The sequence below is a fragment of the Rutidosis leptorrhynchoides genome, chromosome 6 (assembly GCF_046630445.1).
Source record: "Rutidosis leptorrhynchoides isolate AG116_Rl617_1_P2 chromosome 6, CSIRO_AGI_Rlap_v1, whole genome shotgun sequence".
Classification (NCBI taxonomy): domain Eukaryota; kingdom Viridiplantae; phylum Streptophyta; class Magnoliopsida; order Asterales; family Asteraceae; genus Rutidosis; species Rutidosis leptorrhynchoides.
Window position 1 is genome coordinate 314,078,320 of NC_092338.1, and position 22,076 is coordinate 314,100,395.

The 22,076-nt window shown below is 35.2% G+C and overlaps 1 pseudogene; it reads right to left on the reverse strand.

The window, feature by feature from the left end:
• Positions 1–10,960: 10,960 nt before the first annotated feature.
• On the reverse strand, positions 10,961–14,066 carry LOC139852105 (receptor-like protein EIX1; annotated as a pseudogene).
• Positions 14,067–22,076: the final 8,010 nt, after the last annotated feature.

Sequence of the window (22,076 nt, forward strand, 5' to 3'; positions counted from 1 at the left end):
ATTCCTCTTAGTTAATTTGTTTGTTTCTAACAAATTTTACTTTGTCAAATGTTTTCTTCATTATGCCACTTGTTGAATTCTGATAAATCAAAATCCAAATATGAAATTGGATGAATATGGTTATTCTATGGTGAACGGATTTGTATATCGGTGGATGTAAGTAGGATAGTAAATGACCGTTGAATCAGATTCGAAGAATATACAGTGTAACTTATTAATGTGAAGTCTAAATATTTCTATGGTATTACCTACCCGTTAAAATATTTTCACCATTAACAGTTTGTACAAAAGAATTTTTAATTACAATCTTTATGAAAACATATATACATATATATTTTCTTCAGATGTAATCATGGATTTAATGAGTCAATATGATATTAAACTCATTTGATTTATCGTTAGAACAAGAATATATAATCTCTAAAACGTTAGAGATTACATAATCATCATGAAGACGAAGATAATTGATGCAGAACGATACGTAGAACGATGATTATACTCGAGGTACAGAATGAGATGTTGAGGCATGTGATGTTGAAACTTGGGTTGTTGGTGGTACTGTTGGTGCCGGTGATGTTGCTGAAGCTGTAAGTTTTGCACCATATTCTCCAAATTAATTACTCGAGCGCGAAGTTCGTTGACTTCTTCTATTATTTCGGGATGGTTGTCGGTCGGAACAAGTGGATGAATAAGGTTTAGAATTGTGGATAGAATATAATCGTGACGAGCTACCGTGGAAATGAGGCTGAAAATGGTGTTTCGAATAGGTTCGACGGTAAGTGCTTCAGGTTCTTCGCCAAGAGGTGAATTTGGTTGTTGGAAGGGATCTCCTTCTTCGCGTCTCCATTGATTAAGTCAACTACGAACCCATCCTCAATTCTTCCAGAATTGATGATGGCTGATTGGTTGATCCATTCCGGTAACACTGCTTTCGGAGCTCGAGTGGAAATCCATATCGGAATAGCTGTCGAAATCCGAGGAATTCGAACTGGTTGAGGGATCCATCTCGTACGATCAGATGAAAGATTTTCGATATGAAAAAGATTATAGGATGTAGATTAGTACCCTGCAATACATGATTTACATATGCATATATAATACTAAAATCCCATAAGGTACGGAGGAATCTACGGAATATGTCAGGCAAAGTTACAGTAACAGATACGCTAAGATATGAAGTAGCAGATACGTTAAGATATGAATTTTGTCTATACATTATTCATGCAATCCAGGCAGTAAGATATGTCTAGATTAAGAATGATAAGCAAGTGATTCCCTAAGAATGATAAGCAGGTAATTTTCGACACAAAATGATAAGCAAAACTTTTGACATGCAGACACGGTCGAAGTCTAGACTCACTAATGCATCCTAACGACTTATCAGTTAGACACACTAATGCAGACCTGGTTCGCTAAGACCACCGCTCTGATACCACCTGTAGTGACCCGTCCTAATCCATCTGGACAAAGTCTTCAACAATTGGTCCCATTGCGAGGTTCTGACCTCTATATGCCATGAACGACTCCATGTAATATGAGCAAATGCACAGCGAAAGATTTCTTTTATACCTGAGAATAAACATGCTTTAAAGTGTCAACCAAAAGATTGGTGAGTTCATAAGTTTATCACAAAATAATAAAATTCATCATTTTGATAGACCACAAGATTTAAATCCTGCATGGTCAAAATGGGCCCGATTCCTATACCCACCTGTAATGTACATGCGATATCTTTTAAATACAGTACACCTTACTCATGTACGAAACCATTTTTCATAAACCTTAGTAACCGTACACATATCTCGTGCACAAAAACTAATACGCATAACCTGTGTATAAAAATCGTTCTCTCGATATATAACATTTACATCAATTGGTTGCAATTATCATGTCCACATAATTCAATGGTGGCAATTATCATGTAAACATAATTCAATTGTGGCAATTATCATGTCCACATAATTCAATAATAATTCGCAGAACTTCTGTCTGCATAATAATTCATTCGAGGAATGTTTTGCTTGTGTCTATCTCGTCAAACATTTATAAAAGCATTTCATGTATTCACAGTTCAAAATATATTTCAAAAGCACTTAATAAAGCAGTTATAAAAACAGCGCATGTATTCTCAGTCCCAAAAATGTAAAGAGTAAAAGGGAGCAAATGAACTCACAATACGATATTTTGTAGTAAAAATATGCATACGACAGAACTGAACAATGCAAGGTTGGCCTCGGATTTACGAACCTATTATTCAATCATGTATATTAATACATGTAATGGTAATTGAACAAATATATATTATTAGTGAATTTACTTGTTATTTTATATCATGTGTTTTATTGATAGCTTAATTAGATATATTTATCTTTATATAGATAATTAACATTTATTACAAAAGTATTAATATGGTTAGATGTCATAAATATATATTTATAAATAGAAAATCTTTGTTTGATATATTAATTGTACTAATAATAATAATGATAAAAATAATACTACTTATGATAAAAAGTATGGTAATTTTGAAAAATAATAATTTTAATATTAATGATAAAGATAGTACTAATAATAATAATGCTTGTAATAATAATACTAATAACGTTTAATGATAATACTAATATTTATGATATAATTTTGTTAATAATAATAAATACTCTAGCAATAATAATAATAATAATAATAATAATAATAATAATAATAATAATAATAATAATAATAATAATAATAATAATAATAATAATAATAATAATAATAATAATATGTAATGACAAGGATGTTAAAATTATACCATTCTAATTATCATCTCATTATCATTGCTCACCATCTTTATCCTCATAACATTATCATATAACAAAATCATCATCGATTCCTAATCATAATCATTTAATAAAAATATTAATAATAATGGTAATGATAATTAATAATAATAATAATAATAATGATAATAATAATAATAATAATAATAATAATAATAATAATAATAATAATAATAATAATAATAATAATAATAATAATAATAATAATAATAATAATAATAATAATAAAAATAATAATTGATAATGATATAATACTAGAGTATACCTAATAAAAAAGGGGAAACGGTTTGGCCAAAACAGATCGAGGATATCCACACGCAGGAGAAGGAAAAATCACGATCCAAGGGTTCATCAATTCATCAATCAAACAATCGATCAAGCACAATCATCAAGATTTAGTAGGTTATCGATTCATCATATTCAGTCTTTATCATCATCGTTAATCGTCATTCTTCACCAATCGATAAAATAAACGGTTCATCAATTAATCAATGTGGTAATCGATTCATTGTTATTCTCTTAATTCCTTCAATCCCTCTTTAATTTCAGTATACATATTTGGTACAATAATAGTAGAAATTTATGATGTTCTTGGTGGCTTGATAATTTAATCGAAACAGTAGCAGGTTATCAATCTTTAATGGTTTTCATAGTTGGCCGAACTTGAAAGAAATTAGGTGTACCAGTTTGCACAGGTGCATGATTGTTATATTTGATGATGATAAATGATATTTTTTTTTATTTAAATGTATTTGGGTGATTTGGTTTAACATTGCAGTAGACATTCGAATGTGGATTTTATGATAGTGATGCATGTTGTGTTTGAATGACCGAAAGTGGTGAGTTTTATGATTTGTTGATCGTGTTTGCTCGATGGTGTTGCATCCTGAAACAGAAACACACTCGAAGAGGATGGTATTTGATTAAACCGAATAGTGGTGGTGGTCTTGGTGGTAAGTTCAGGCAGAATATAGCAGCAGGAACCCATATAATTCGTTGAGGTTTTGAAGTTATGTTAGAAGGATGGAACTGTAGCATTAGGAGGACGAGTAGCAGGTGTTTGGTAATGGTGTTGTAGTGGTGTTGTTAATCGAGACAACAAGCAGGTATAATAGCAGTAAATCATAATAATAACTGATGATATGGGTCTGTTTGAACAGTAACACAGGACAGTAAACAATCAGATGGTTGTTGGTGAGGGTGGTGTTCTTCTTCGTGCGTTTGGATTCTCTGACGAAAGTGCCAACAACAGCAGTTGCAGGTTATAGTAAGGGAGTTGTGGTGGTGTCTTGGGTTGGTTAGCGAGCAAGTGCAGCAGTAGATGGTTTAGGGTCTCGGTTAGTACCAGTAAAAGAAAAGAGGATTATAGGTGATGATATAAATGTTGTATGTATGTGTTTGGCATTCAAGAGGAAAAATTTTATAACATATACTCACATGCAAAGAAAACAAAGTCACCTCCTTTCGTTTTGTCTACCACGAATTCCACAAACAAAAATGTAAATAGGATACACCTTAGCTTTTGTTAGGTGAGTGTATGATTGATGGTGATGCATGAGTGTTTGATGCATGTATAATTATATGTATATAAATAATGTTCAAGTGGGTTTTGATGTCACGGGTTTTCTAACAGATTTAGATATCATATAGATATAGCTTAAGTGCAGAACAAAAATAGTTACTATACATGATTTCAATTAAGCATAGTAATAATCCACATCCTCTATTATATTAAGTTAGAAAACGTGTCTAGATATTTTAATTGTAATCAATAAAAATCTTGTTTTCTTTTTTTTTTTTTAAAATTTAAAGAATTTGCAACTCTAAAGTGCAAGTGAAGGAGGTTACAATCAATATATTAGATTGAACGAAATATTTGATTCCATTGAAGTTTTGTGATTGTGAAACTATGAAACTCTTATAATCATAAAATGTGAAAGTGTGATAGTAAAGAAATTAAACGGTATTGCCTTTACTTATTTAATCTCAATTGAAACGTCAAGCGAGTAATATAATCATTTAATATTTATTTTTAATATACTTTTATGTATATATAGATTCATTTTAAGATACAATATTATTTTATCTTATTTTACTTTATTTTACAAAATTAATTTTAATAAGTAACGCATATAATATTTCAAATTATATTTCGAATTAATATATATATTTATATTTTTAAATATAAACGTATCTATTTACAAGTAGTTGCTCGTGAATCATCGAGAACAGTCGAAGGTCAATTGAATGTATGAATCAATTCAAAAATTTTGAGATTCAACTTAACAGTCTTTGCTTATCATGTCGGAAACATATAAAGATCAAGTTCAAATTTGGTCGGAATTTCTCGGGTCATCACAGTAGGTGGGGATGAAAACCTTGAAGAGGGGGAATTTTGTCCAACTCCGCCTGATGGGTGCTCGGTTCCTGTTTCATCACCGAACTACCCGCCGGTTGACCCACTGTTGGCCGGTGATGATCTTGGATCGAGGGAGAATGTGGGGAGTTCCAATGAGGCTGTAATTTCCAATGAGGTTGCAGATTCCAAAGGCTCGCGTGATGTGTTTACACCCCCAAGACAATTTCAAATTCACTGTGGGTGTGGGCCTGAACAAAGTTTGTATATTGGGCCTATTTCAAACGAGTCTAAGGTGGACTGTAACTGTCCAAAAGGGCCGGCCCTTTCCCTAGCTGTGAACGAACAGGTTTCTGATGATCCAAATGTGGTTTTCGATTGTCCTCCATCTTCCACTGTTGCTCGTTTCCGCGTCAAAGGTAGAAAAGCCCCCCACTGATTAAAAGTCATTTCATTAATCATGTGTGGGGGTGGAGTAGTATGAAACGCTGCAATCGTCGGGAAAACTTTCGCTGGCAGGATAGAGTTTTTATTGACAATGTGATGAAAAATGCTTTTGAGGATGACGATGAAGATGGGTGCTGCTCGTGTTGTTCTCCCTCCTGTGAGTCTTCAGAGTAGGATTCATAAGCTTTTGTCTAGTCGTGGTGTGCGGGTCTTCGTGTTCGCGTAATATCGGTTTTTTTTATAGTTTCGAGTCTCTATTATTGCGTGTGTTTTCTCGTTGATGTTGTATTTGTTGGTAGTCTCGTGTTTTTAGTTCTAGCTCCTTGCTAGTTCCGGTGCGTGTAATTATTGTTATATTAATAAATTTTCTTGCCTTTAAAAAAATAATAATAATAATAATGATAATACTAGTATTAATAATAATGATAATAATATTAATGATTCTCATAATAATAATATTAATGATAGTTTTATTAATAAATCTTATAATAATGATAATAATAGTTTTTAAACGAAAAGTTTAGTAATATTAATAATATTAATTATAAATAGATTAATAATACTAATGTTTAAAAATGATACTAATGCTAATATTAATTAATAATAATGATAACATTAATAAGCATAATCATAATAATAATAATAATAATAATAATAATAATAATAATAATAATAATAATAATAATAATAATAATAATAATAATAATAATAATAATAATAATACCTAAATGATAAGATTAATAATAATGTTAATAATACTTTTAAAAAATATACTAACGATAATAACGTCTTTAATACTTATAAATATAAATATGATATTAGTAATAATAATTATAATTCTAACAATAATAATAATAATAATAATAATAATAATAATAATAATAATAATAATAATAATAATAATAATAATAATAATAGTAATAATAATAATAACACTAATAACAATAATAATTATAATCTTAATAACTAATAATAATAATAATAACAATAATAATAATAATAATCATAATAATTAACAATAATAATAATATAACTAAAAGAACTTGTGTATACCCTTAAAAACTTCTAGTACGGGACTCGAAGCCCCGACATCTCGCTCACACACACACACCCTTAACCAAGCGTCCAATTACGTCTTTATGTTTTAACTTGTAACCCATTTAAATATAACTATTTTGCTTGCGTTTCCCTTTTACTTCTTCAATTTCATAACAGCCGTCCACCAGGCCCAAACACAAACTAGAAGGGGATTCGGCCCAGTTCGTATTATCATTAAAGGAATGAATTACCCACTAATTGGTTAGTCCAATAGCCAAATCGAGTTATAACCCAACAAATTAAGTTCCACAATTAGAAACCCTCGATGCCACAGCCAAAATAAAATAATGCGCTCTTATATCCATCTTCTTCGATACAACATCGACCGAAACATACGGCAAGGAGCTAAACCGAAATAAATAGAAATAGGGAAAGGCAGGTACCGTTCATCGTCGTCATTACATCAAAGCTTCATATCGTTGAGAACAATGGCAACATCATCATCTATATCTCGTCATCATCATTGTTATTACTTCGACATCACAGAATCATTGTGTTATCTTCCATGATCATCACAATCACAATACTAACGTCATCATGATACCGTTATCATCTAGGCCTCCTCATCATCATGTCATCTATATCTCCATGATTCATCATCATTATTATCTAACAGAAACATGAACAAGATTGTATCGTAATAGCAAGAGGCACGGTGGTTGTGAGTGAAGAAGGAGGGTGACGAATGTTTGTAGGTGTTTTTCGGTTTCAAACAGAAAAAAAAATACATACATATGCAGCAGTAAATGATGATGTGTTATAGGTTTCACGATGGTTGTTTTAGGAGTGGTGGTTAGCGTTTGATTGTGAACAGAAAGAAAAAGATATCGCATGTACATTATAGGTGGGTGTAGGATTCGGGCCCATTTGTACCATGCAGCATTTAAATCTTGTGATCTATCAAAATGATGAATTTTATTGTTTTATGATAAACCTATGAACTCACCAACCTTTTGGTTGACACTTGAAAGCATGTTTATTCTCAGGTATGAAAGAAATCTTCCGCTGTGCATTTGCTCATTTTAAAGACATTATTTGGAGTCGATCATCGCAATGGGACCAGATGTTGGTGACTTCGTCCAGATGGATTAGGACGGGGTATGACATTGGTAATGTGAATCTTTCTTGGATGTTGATTCATGGAGCTGTTCTCTTTCAGCGGATGGTCTATTTAGTGTGAACTGCACTCGAACACACATTGATAATGTTACTCTTCCATGTCTTGCTGTTATCACTAATTGGGTCAAGTTTTTTCCTCGTAAAGTGAATGTTTTTATGGCGTTATTACTGGATAGACTTTCGATTCAGTTAATTTATATGTGCGTGGAGTAGTGATTCATTCGGAGAAGTGGGCAGTCTGCTCTTTTCACTTGGAATCTTCGGATTACCTATTTTTTATGTGTGAATTTGCTAACAGTTTATGGCGGCTTATATACATTTGGACTGATCATACTCCGCCTATTGTAATTTCAGGTTTGAATGGAAAATTTGGTTTGAAGACTATGTTGCAAATGCTGTAAACAAGAAGAAAGTGTACGCTATTGCTTCGGCTTGTCTATGGATGATATGGAGGTTTCGGAATGATGTTGTTTTCAATAGTGGTCGGTTATGGAAAAGCTCAATATTTGATCGAATTCTTACTTTTTCTTACACGTGGTTAAAATATAGAGGAAAATGTAATTTTATTTTGAACGATTGACTTTTGAAGCTCTTGTGACTTTTCCTTGTTTTCCTCTTCTAACAGCTTGCTTGAGAGGTTTATTGAATATATAAATAGTTGATGTTCAGAAAAAAGAGAAAGCCTTGTAGGGGCTTGAATTTACAAGAAAACCACAATATTTCCCATAGGTCATGATAACTGGCTTGTTGGTATTATATTAACTTACTAGGTTTTAGAGCCCGTGCGTTGCACGGATGAGTAAAAGACCGTGCAAAAACATAAGTTGTGATTATATATTGAACAGTGTTGCAAATCTTTTTTGTAGAGCCCGTGCATTCCACAACAGTTGAATAAAAAAATGAAAAATTCATTCCCAAAAAACGCAAAATGTCATTATATTACTTGCATTACATATGAAATGAGAATGAATAGTGAAAAGATAAACAAAGTATATTATTGAGTTCAGAAACGTAAGAAACTCTAAAAAGTCTACATATATTAAATTATAGAAACTTTGTATTAAATATTGATATTTATCAAATGTTAATTCAAAATTAATGAAAAAAAGACTTTTTTCTTACTGATAACATTTTTATCGAAAGGTATTGAGTTTTAACGCATATATTATGAGCCCGTTCATCATAACCATTTTAACTTTAATTGAAAAATAATCAATAAACACTAAACATGAGCTTGTAAAATTGTTTTAAACTCGATCGTTAATAATAATATTTTATGTGCATCTCTAATTATATATACTTTAGTACAAACAAATTTTATTGTGTCAGCTATTTTAACTTTAGCTGACAAATATGAGCCAATAAAATTTTAACTTGATTTTAAAATTTTTCATTTCGTGTCACAAAAAATTTTGTGATGTCATTCATATCATGATCAAAATTTTTACACTACCTGACTAAATTTGATTGAGGTCACATGCACTCGAGTCATGTGGCTTCGCCACTGTTTAAAAATAAAGATTTATTAACTATTTTAAAAATAAATTACAATATATATAGATATAAGATAACTTTTAGAAATAATATAATACTATCTTATATATGTAAACTATATGTATATGTATATATTAAATTATAATTTATAATTAATTCAATTAAATTACAAAATGACACTTAATCAAAAACTTTTTTAATTTATATATATGTGTATATACGGGTTCATGGATTACGGGACTCCTGGTTAATTTCTGTCACGTGTCAACTCCTTTATTTTTGCAACATGTCAGTCTATCACTAATTGTTATATATTAATTGAATTATTAATCTACCAAAAAAGCACTTAAAATACAATTAATTAGCCACAATCAACAAAATTTACGATGATTACCAAAAATATAAATTAATTTGTTGTTATTACTATGTGTATCTTATCACTTTCATTTATAGGTGTGACTTTTAAGAACTATCCTTACCATATCCATATCAAATATTTTATTAATTTAATTATTTATTAAAAAATTTAAATAACAATAATATCAATCACAACATCTATATGTATATCCGTAACAAATTTTACTCACTCATATGTATAAAATGTTACTCCGTATAAATTAAATTCTATAAATTATATTCCGTATAATTTTGTACTATATTTAATTAATTAATTAATAATAAATAAATGTATGGATGAATTTTGATTGATTTGCAATCTCCTTAAATATGGTGTATAAGATAAAATGACTATGAATTACTCCGTATAAGTTAACCACAAGCCGGCCACATAAGCAAATTTAAACAGAATTAATAATAGACTGACACGTAAGATTATTAGCACGCGCTTTATAATAATGTATAGATAGATAGATATAGATAGATAGATAGATAGATAGATTATTTTAGTTGTTGCTAGCCCAAGTCTAATTTATCATATTCCCATCATCACATAAATAAACACTCGATCGTATTTGTAGGTTTTCATATGAAACAATTGACAATACCGTTCATACAAGATTTTCTACACTTAACCAACCGTGAATTTTCTTTTTTAATTATACATTCTCATATTTAAATTCTATTTGTTTAATGAGAATTGTTGCTATTATATATTACGTAGTATTTCTTATTATAATTATTTGTATGGTATTGGTATTTGTATGTATTTTTGTATCTTCTACCTTTAGTAAAAATGACAAACAATTTACCTTCAAATATACTCAGTCTTTCAAGCTATGATGAAACTGATAAGAAAAATCGTGGAATGTAGAATATCTTGCTATTGTTTTTAGTTACGACATATATATTACAATGTTTTCCAGGGCCGGATATTGAGGCGTGTAAGTCGTGCGGCCGCACAGGGTCCAACATCTATAAGGGCCCCTAAAAAATATCCTAACATTACATATATAGGCTCATTTTTACATATTTTGGTCAATTTATTAATTAAAAAATAGAAAATTCGAAAAGTAAGATACATAATCAATGTCGAATACTCCGTAATCCAATATTATGCTCCAATACTCAACCTTCATGCTCTAATACTTAGATGTCGAAGCTTAGTATTATGTTATATAAGAAAAAATTTTGTATACAAAAGGCTCACTTTTATTTTTCGAACAGGGCCCATAAAATTAACGGGACGACCCTGATGTTTTCCTTTCTGTTCCTTTATGCGTTTGATTTAGTTAAAAGTGCCAAAAACACTGGAATACTATCAAAACTAGAAAACGACAATGCAAATGGAGAAAACGACAATGCAAACAGAAAAACTAAATACAAACATTTATGTAAGTCCTTGCCAGAAGTTTGCAAAATACACCTATACCCTTTACACAAACCTAATTTTCTAAGTTATCCAGGAAATGAAAGAAAGTACCTCTTCCACGTTGGTTGACTAGTAAAACGCTACACACAATCCAAAATCCAATAACAAAACCAGTGGCCACACCAATATAGAACCATCTCTCAAGCACATCTCTCTCTTCCTCGTCACCCTCACTTTCACCAGTTGGTGGTGACACTTGTAATTCTATATCTCCCAAGCACGCTATTTTAAGAGGAGGTCCACATAGTCCTGCGTTTCCAGTATACCTTGTAGGTTCAGAGGTTTGGAATTGAGTGCTAGATGGAATCCTTCCAGACAAGTTATTGTATGACACGTCTATATAATCTAAAAAATTCATCGAAGACATGTTTGATGGTAGATCTCCCGAAAGATTGTTTCTAGACAAATCCAAAACTAGAAGGTCTCTCATTTGACTAATCTTGTGTGGAATCTCCCCAATTAGTGCATTGTTTGACAAGTTTAGTGTAAGCAAACCATAAAGATCGGTTAGTTCATTGGGAATTTTACCTTTTAGATTGTTGCTTGATAGATCAATGCTTTTCAACAAACCCAGATTACTGCTAAATTCGCGTTTATTTCCTTGCCACTGGATCATCGCATGGCCAACATAATTAGTGATTTCCCAATATTCACCAACTCTTCCTAAATAATGTGGAATTGCAAATTCATGTACGTTTTGTGTTGTTAGGGATCCTTCTTGAACCATAGATGTAAGATTATTGACACACGGGGGAATGGTTTCATTGAGATTGTTCATTGACAAGTCAAGAATTTGAAGATTTACAAGTTGACATAATTGTATAGGGATACGTCCGAAGAAGTTGTTTGAACTTAGACCTAGCGCATACAACCCTGATAATTTTTCACCAATCCAAACTGGTACGTTACCAGAAAAGTTGTTATTCCCTAACTCTAATACGGATAACTTCGTGCAATTCATTAACGACAAAGGCAACTCCGCAGAGAAGTTGTTGTTGTACAAATACAACACCTCAAGTGAAGTCAAATATTCAATCGAAGCAGGAAGCATTCCAGAAAATCTGTTGTCCCCAAGATTAAGAACCTCAAGATCTTTGAAATGCCATAAACAGTCTGGAAGTTGTCCGGTTAATAAGTTGTGTGAGAGATCAAGATATTTAAAAAGCCCATCACTAAGTTGGTGGCATAAGAAGGAGATTTCTCCATAGAATTTATTTTTGGAAAGATCCAACAAAAACAAACTCAAACTAATGATACTAGGTATCGGACCATAAAAGTTGTTGGAACTTAAATCTATTACTGCAAGACTATAAAAATTTGATGATAAATCTGGTACTTTTCCGCCGAAGTTGTTAGAAGAGAGATTCAAATACCTCAACTGAGAAGGCCACATGTACCAAAACTCATCGGGAATTGAGTCCGTTATTCCGTTACCTGAAATATCAAGATATATAAGATTTTTGAGTGTGTGAATCCATTTCGGGAATTGAGGTCCCAACTTGCAAGAGCTCAAATCAATAACCTCTACACCAGAGATGTTCAAGTGTTGAGGTTCATATGTAACCCCTTGGAATAAGTTATTCGAAAGATTTATATTTCGAATTTTTGAGTTTACAATTCTCTGGGATATAGCACCTCTAAGGAAGTTAAATGAAACATCTAGGTTTTCAAGGTTGGGTAGTTCCCATACTTTTTCACTTAAAGTTCCATTTAACAGGTTATGAGCAAGACTCAAATACGTAAGGGATGAAAATATTTGGATGTCATGAGATAACGACCCTTTAAATTGGTTCCTTGAAGCATCCAAATATTGCAATGTAGCCGCAGTGCATCCAGACAAGCTATTTAAAAAATCTGAAAGTTTGACAAATATAGAGTTTCTATTGAGATTTAAAGTTTTGAGACTACAAAGGTTACCAAGATATTTAGGTACATCATCTAACTTGTTGCCTGCTAGATGAAGTTGTTCGAGGGTACTGCCAGTTAAGGGGAACAACCAATGAGAAAAGGATGAGTTAAGATTGTTGTCTCCAAGATACAACTCAACAATAGACGATGAAAGCAAAGAAAAGTTGACCGATGAATATGAATACGGTGCATGACCTGCGAGAGGTTGCATCCCTCAAGACTTAGAAAGGTTAAGTTTTGGAGACTTGTAATTATATTCACCCAATAATTTTCTTTGGCCAGAGAAATGCCATCCATTTTAAGGTACCGCAAATGAGTAAGATTAGACAACCAATCAAGGTTTTCAACTCTACAACTACCCATGTCTCCAAGGCTAAGAGTTTCCAAATTTGTGAGGGTTCCAAATTGTGGTGGAATAGTTCCGTAAAGATTGTTGCCACAAAGGCTAAGGTACCTTAATTCGGTTAAGGAACCAATGAACATAGGAACAATTCCATCAAAAAAATTATAAGAGAGGTCTAGATACCTTAATTTAGTCAATGAACCAATGAACATGGGAATGGTTCTATTGAGACGATTATAACGAAGGTCAAGATGAGTCAAGTCGGTTAATTTAAGCAATGAAGTGCTAATCTCACCTTCAAGTTCCCAACCATTCAAGTCAAGCTCTGTGACATGACCTGTTTGATTATTACATGACACTCCTATCCATTCACAACAATCATCTTCTTGATCAATACCCCATCTAGAGAGAAAACCATTGATCAAGGGGTCTTTAAGGAGAGCTTTAATATCAAGGAGAGCACTTCTCTCCTTATAGATGCACTTAACAACTGTACCTTTTATTTGGCTGCCTTCAGAAATGACCGTTGGAGTATAATTAAGCCATAGCAATACAAGTGACAAAATAATCAAAACATGATTATGCTTAAATGTAAGATGGAAATTTGAAATCATTTTGTTTTAAAATAATCAAAACTTGCTCTGATGAAGGTGTATATGTAGTTAAGTTTGAATGTGTTGAAATGAAGATGATGGCCAATGGGCCATCTTGTCTAGTAATGTTATCATTAATAAGCCCATTTAAAATTAGTATATGAGATTCTTAGTGATAGTGATTACACTTTGACATTATAACAAAATGTATAGACAAATTTCTTTTGTTCACATACTAGACTTGTAAATACTATTGAAGTCTTAAGACTTGACATGTATCTGGTTGTGATATTTTTTGGGTCCACAAATTATGGGAACCAAATTGTATTGAAAAGTAAACTGTCAACAAAGTAGACCAATTCAAATTTATATGAGAGTCTAACTAATTCTCCGGTATATGATATTATGATGTTTGTTATAATTCAGTAGGCTTATAACTACCTTTAGTGGTTTGATTCTTGATGTTATAATTCAGTAGGCTTATAACTACCTTTAGTGGTTTGATTCTTGATGTTATAATTCAGTAGGCTTATAACTACCTTTAGTGGTTTGATTCTTGATGTTATAATTCAGTAGGCTTATAACTACCTTTAGTGATTTGATTCTTGATTTAGAATACTAATAATGAAGTGTAAGAACAAAGATGATAATGGAGAGAAAGAAAGAAACACTTTGTAAGTGTGAGAAATGGTGCAAGTTTAATGCTTGCATTCATGAGTATTTATAGCCTAAAATCTCAATATAAAAATACATACTTTGTGTACCAAAATTGACTATATGTATACACCAAAATTGACTATCCATATCTATATTATTATTATTATTATTATTATAACACTCCCCCTTGGATAGCAATTTTATTTTGTTGAAGATCAACTATAAATTACTGCCTCGTTAAAAACCTTGCTAAAGAAAACCCAGTGGGAAAAAACTTTAGCTAAGGGAAAAAGAGTGCAGCATGGAGTTGACTCCCCCTCAAGTAGACATCGCTTCAGCTGTTACATCTTTTGAACATGTCTCATGCCAATGTTATGAACGTGTGTTCTGAAAATAGCAGTTGGAAGTGCTTTCGTGAAAAGATCAGCAGAGTTTTTGCTAGATTGCACATATCTCATTTCAATCTGGTTGTCCTTAATGAGATTTTGAGTGTATGAGAAGAATCTAGGTGGTATGTGTTTTGTTCGGTCACTTTTGATATACCCTTCTTTCATCTGTGCTATGCAAGCTGCATTATCTTCATAGATAGTTGTTGGACTTTTATCGCGTTCTAGTCCACAAGAATCAGTAATGAGTTGTGTCATTGATCTCAACCAAAAACATTCTCGAGTAGCTTCATGTAATGCAATCACTTCGGCATGATTTGACGATGTAGCAACAAGTGTTTGTTTTTGAGAACGCCATGATATTGCAGTACCTCCATTTAGGAATACATATCCAGTTTGAGATTTAGCTTTATGTGGATCAGATAAATAACCTGCATCTGCATAACCAACCAAATCTTGTTTTGATTCGTTAGAATAAAATAATCCTAAATCAGTAGTTCCTCGAAGGTATCGAAATATGTGTTTGATCCCATTCCAGTGTCTTTTGGTAGGAGCAGAGCTGAACCTTGCCAACAAATTAACTGCAAAAGAAATGTCAGGTCTTGTACAATTTGTAAGATACATAAGAGCTCCAATTGCACTAAGATATGGTACTTCTGTAACAACCCAAACCGTAACCGACCAAACACGACGAAATTTCAAACAAAAAAAAAAAATTTTCTGGTGCAGGCCATCTGCGCGGCGCGCCAGGTGGCCGCGCGGCGCGCCAAACCACCTGGACAGCCCGCTGTCCCCGGAAGTCAATTTAATGAAAATGTTTGACTAGTTCCCGACACATTTAGCTAAAACGCTTTTAACCATGACTTCATATATGAAAAACTAGCACGTTTAATTAATAAAATCAAATTTACGAAGCGGGTCCCACATCGACCCAAATTACCCCTTGAGTACCAAAATGCAATATTTGACCATAAGACTTTTAATACAAAACGAAGCCGAGCATGGCGATTGGGGATACGCTACCCAATCCTAAACAATCCAAAAGCAAGTCTCTAAAGCAAACTATGCAAGTCTTCTAGTCCTCGCGCTTACCCGAGCCACCAATCCGCATGCAATCTATAAAAAGAGTCAACAACGAGAGGGTAAGCTAATGCTTAGTGAGTAGAATAAATATATACATGCATATACAACTTACCTACTCGCATCCACGACATCACATAAATACACATAAATCACTTACCTCATCGTACCAAACGCTAGTATCATCAAATCGTATAACTAGCAACCTCATAAGCAATCAATAGCTAGTAACGTCAAACCGTACAACTAGCAACATCATTAGCATAAATAAATATATATAATAAATCAAATTAAATGCTAGCATCAACAATTACAATTCATGGTTAACCAATCTCTTCGCTAGGGAACGACTTCGCGAAACAAGTCATCGATGTTCATAACATTCGTTAGCTTCCAAACACGGCTATGGCATGCTAACCCCCCGAGGTGTTCCAAAAACGGCTATGGCATCACCCCTCAAGTGTTCCAAAAACGGCTATGGCATCACTTGCTCAATGTGAGTAGAACACGGCTATTACTCACGCTTTCGTACACCAACACGGCTATGTGTACGGGTAACTCAAATAACAACGTGGGAGTAAAACACGGCTATTACTTGCCACTAAATACACAAACACGGCTATTACTTGCCACTAAATGCACAAACACGGCTATGTGCCTTAGTACAAAACATGGACTAATACGGCTAAGTCCCACAACCTTGGTCACAAAACGGCTATGTGACACCATCAACACGGTACATAAATCATATACATACATATATACATATTCCACTCACAATAATCATTATGGACAAGAACGGCTATGTCCCACCACTACGGTCACAAAAACGGCTATGTGACATCATTACTACGGGCAACTATCAATGTGGACAAAACGTCTATATCTCACAACTATGGTCACCAAACGGCTATATCCCACAACTACGGTCACCAAACGGCTATGTGACACCATTTCCACGGGCACATAAATCATATACATACATATATAGATATTCCACTCACCTTGAAGTCTTGAAGAATGCTTCCAAGTAATCCGCAACTCGCCAATGGAAAGTACCTATTCCATTACCACAATTACAATAATACACTTAGAGTGGATTTACAAATCAACCCAATTCGTCACTAAGTGCAATTTCGACCCAAATGCACTTCCAAGCACAAACCGTGCCCAAACTAACCAATAGTCACTAACACAAGTGAGAATGGTCCTAATATGCCAATTAAACCCGAACTCAAGTGTTAAACACGTGTCATACCCATTTTGACACTTAAACCCTAATTTTGACCCATAAAGGTCAAAATCTCATTCTTTGCAAGTTTTGACACCAAAACACATTTAACTCGGTTTTATACTTCAACTTAATCCATTTTAAGTTTATAAACTTCATTAAATCGCCAATTGGGTCATAATCACCACGAAACCCTAATTTGACCCAAAGTCAAAGTTAGTCAACCAAATAACCCTAAATGGGTTCCAATACTTCCATAATCACTAACTTAAGTGATTTAACTAAATTTCAAGTTCTAAACATGGCCAAATAGTTCACCAACCCGAAATCCACCAACAATTAACAACAAACCCGATTACTAGCATCACTAAACCCATTTCATCACCTAAAAGGGTATTACAACAAATTAACTCAAAACCCTAACTTGAATATCAAATTAAATAAATGAAATTCGGAGTTTGAGCTTACCAATACTATCACCGCGTAGCCGAGAACGAAAGGAACAACTTTAAAACCCGAGACTTTGAACGATTCGAGCTTCTTCTTCACCAAAACTTCCAATCTCTCTCTAAATATTTGGAAGGGATGAATGGACATGAAAAATGATCCAAAACTGATCCAAAGTAGCTAATATGGCACACAAATCCGGCCCCATGTGATTTTACCCTTTTACCCCTCATTTAATTTAAATAAAAACAAGGGAGTTCTGTCAGCAGCAATCGGCGCGGCGCGCCCCTACCCCGCGCGGCGCGCGGCCTCTCTGAAACAGATTCTTTTTCATTTTAAACTTTATATAAATAATCCGCGAAACCCAATCTCGAATGTCTTAATACACAAACAAGCAAGATAAATATTCGGGTCTTACAACTCTCCCCCACTTAAACTCGATCACGTCCTCGTGATCCTCATCACTTAACCACGTGGACCTCACCCTACGGTCCTCGACATAAGTCCCAATCCGACTTTCCTAAGCAACTCTTTCCCAACGAATCGCTTTCCACAACTAAATCGTCACCCGCGATTTATCAAAACCACAATCCGAGCACTACAACCATGCTCCTTCCCTAACATCGGGAAAACTCAACCACTCTCGTACCGAGATATAAATCCCTTAGCGTACTATTACCGAGTACAACGCTAAAAGCAACTAAGTCTCAACCTAAGGTCATCAACCCGAAACGATGAAGACCGAACCAAACGAATCCTTACGGACAACACCATTTAACAACATCCATTGTAGTGCGCAATACGACCAATACGCAACTACCGTAACAATACACTCCAACGGTTAGAAACCGATAGCGCCCAAAACGGCTATGGGAACGCAAATCCCAAGGTGTACGAAATCGTCCATCGTCACACCCGTAACAAACATGTGAGCGAAACACGGCTATCGCATCACTAATCATACCACGTGGTCCTCACGACCCCACCATCGACGCATAAAACGACCGATAGTTCCCACAACATGGTCCTTACGACCCCACCATTGGTGTATCAAACAACCAATAGATTACAACTCAACATGGCCGAAACAACCCGAGCCAAAACACATATGGAGGATGGTCGAAACAACCCGAACCTTAGTGAATTCGCACAACCCGACATTCACTACCTCAAACTATGAGCCCAACCAACAGGGACATTCGTACTACCCGAAATATTGTGAATACGAACAACCCGATATTCACATCCCACAACACTACCCTCTTGATGAAGTCAGCGGACCCCGAAGGTCATGCTCCACCAATCTCATTATCGGATGAAGTCAGCGGACCCGAAAATCATGCTTCACCGATCTCAATACCGGATGAAGTCAGCGGACCCGAAGATCATGCTTCACCGATCTCAACACCACGCTCATGACGAAGTCAGCGGACCCTAAAGATCATGCTCCATCAATCACGTACTCCCATGATGAAGTCAGCGGACCCTAAAGATCATGCTCCATCACGTAACCATACTATAATGAAGTCAGCGGACCCGAAAGTCATGCTTCATTAATCCACAATACTACGATGAAGTCAGCGGACCCGAAAGTCATGCTTCATTAATCCACAATACTACGATGAAGTCAGCGGACCCCGAAGGTCATGCTTCATCAACCACATACCATAATCGAGCAAGAACCACCTATATCAAACATAGGTACCGAACAAGAATTCTCCAAAAGAGAACCCGACACACACCTTCCTTAACCGAAGGATTTCACCTTGCTCACCAAACACGACCATTATCTCTCAACGAGATTTACCACATTACCACCTCGGTGGTAGTTCCAATCTAAACCATAAGTACAATTTATCCGAAATCGTACTCTACCACAAATCGACCAAAACTAGGTCTCGACAAAGTGTCCGGATCTACCAAAAGCATCATCCGAAACATCACACTAAAACTTCCTCGTGCGGGAGTGCGACTCCCCCACTTGGAACCACGTTCCTATATCACAACTCATACACCCGTACGATGCTACCAAAGGTAGACTTTACCAACAATTGGGTACACACGACCCATCACCACACCTTGCTCTAATCTTGAGCACGCGAAGGATTTCAATCAATCCTTAAACACTTCGAACGAAAAGTGTATCACGATTACACAAACCATACCCTCGCAATTATCCAATTGCTTTAGTTTGTCACATTCCACCTAGTCACTCATGTATCTAAGGGTTTTACTCCGGTACCCTAAGTACAATGCAACCACAACCATAACCTAGTCGGAGTCGAACACCACGCTAGTAGGTATAAAAGAGGCACCTAATGTCGCGTCATAATGACTCCATTACCGACATACATCGAGATTTCAAACACTCGATCTCAAGGGTTCCAATCACCCGGCGAACCTCATGGTTCATCACTTCAACATAAAAGCGAACACGCGCTTAACAATCGGACACCAAAACCATTTCCGTGGCTTGGTAGAAACATTTCCCAAACGATAAGGAATGCTTGGTTGCACCAAGTCTTACGCCCTTCACCAATCAATTAAAACGTCACCATAGGGTACTTCCATTAGGAACGTCACCCATAACAACAACATGCACAACACAATGCATCTAACAAATCCGAACCTAAACGCCACATAAATAAATATTCAAAAGACATATTTATTAAAACGAAACGTACCTCAACGTCTCCTTGCGGCATTCGCCGCCGCCAACTCGGGACAATCCGGCTTGCGATGTCCCTCTTTATGACAATAGTAGCACATTCCGTCATCACTTCTCGGCATTGTGCATTCCCACAACTTATGACCCCTAACGCCACAATTTAAACACCTAGGCGCACGAGAATCCACCGCGCCCTTTACCACCCGTGCTCACGCTCGGACCCTTAGTCCTCTTACTCGGAGCACCATAAGAAACAACCCTTATCTCCCTTGAAGGTTCACCCTTCTTCGATCGTGTATGCGACTCGAAACCCCTAGCCAAGTCGAATAATTCCGAAAACGATTTCGCTTGACCACGACTAATTTTACTTTTCAAGTCGTCATTCAAAGTCCAATAGAAATCCCCCATTAACAAACGATCACTTCCCAAATACTCCGGACAAAAACGAGCCTTCGCCATAAAGGTCGTCTTGAGAGTACTCAAATCCATAGATCCTTGTCGCAAGTTTCGCAACTCATTACGCAATTCTCACAAATCGGCCGAAGTCCGGAACTCCTCGAAGAATTCCTCCTTAAACTCGTCCCACGATAAGACCATAAACGTTTCACCACCAACAAGATCAATCTTACCATCCAACCAATCCCTTGCCCTACCCCGCAACAAACTAGTTGCGAGCCTCGTCTTCTTCTCGGGAGGGCAATCAATCGTGCGAAAACGCCCTTCGACATCCGAAATCCAAGTTGTGCTTACCAATGGATCCGGTCTCCCGTCGTACATCGGTGGTTTAGTCCTCATGAAGCTCTTAAGATAACGCTTCATTTCGCCACTACTTTGAAGTTTGGAATACTTCCTATCTATTTCTTCTCGAAACGCTCTCATTTGCTCCGCAACGGCGGCCGCAACTCTAGCGTTAAACTCCACGTTATTCGCCTCGATCGCGTTTCGCGTCGTCAATCTCAAAATGCAAAACGATTAGATCACGAACGTATAAAATCGCACGCACAACTCCGTCCCATCTTGCTATACACTCGTCGTACATCACTCGTTAGACACGATTTGCACCCGTAATAAGGTCTGCAAGTTCTTATTACGCACACACGCCGCATCGACTTGTTAGTACAACGACCGTCTCGCTCGATCACATAAACAAACACATCAAGATTCTACGCGATACCAACATACGCGAGAATTATTTTCACAACACAAATAACATATTAATAATATCCGCATTACTAATACAAACGTTAGTCAACCTATAACAAGGCACTAACTAAACCTATTCCTGACCCGTAATCCTACAAGTCCCGCAACAAAGTAAGCACACACAAAGTCTAAGTCTAGGCACCTATCTCAAGTCACCTAAATCCCTTAGACCATGCTCTGATACCACTTGTAACAACCCAAACCGTAACCGACCAAACACGACGAAATTTCAAACAAAAAAAAAAAATTTTCTGGTGCAGGCCATCTGCGCGGCGCGCCAGGTGGCCGCGCGGCGCGCCAAACCACCTGGACAGCCCGCTGTCCCCGGAAGTCAATTTAATGAAAATGTTTGACTAGTTCCCGACACATTTAGCTAAAACGCTTTTAACCATGACTTCA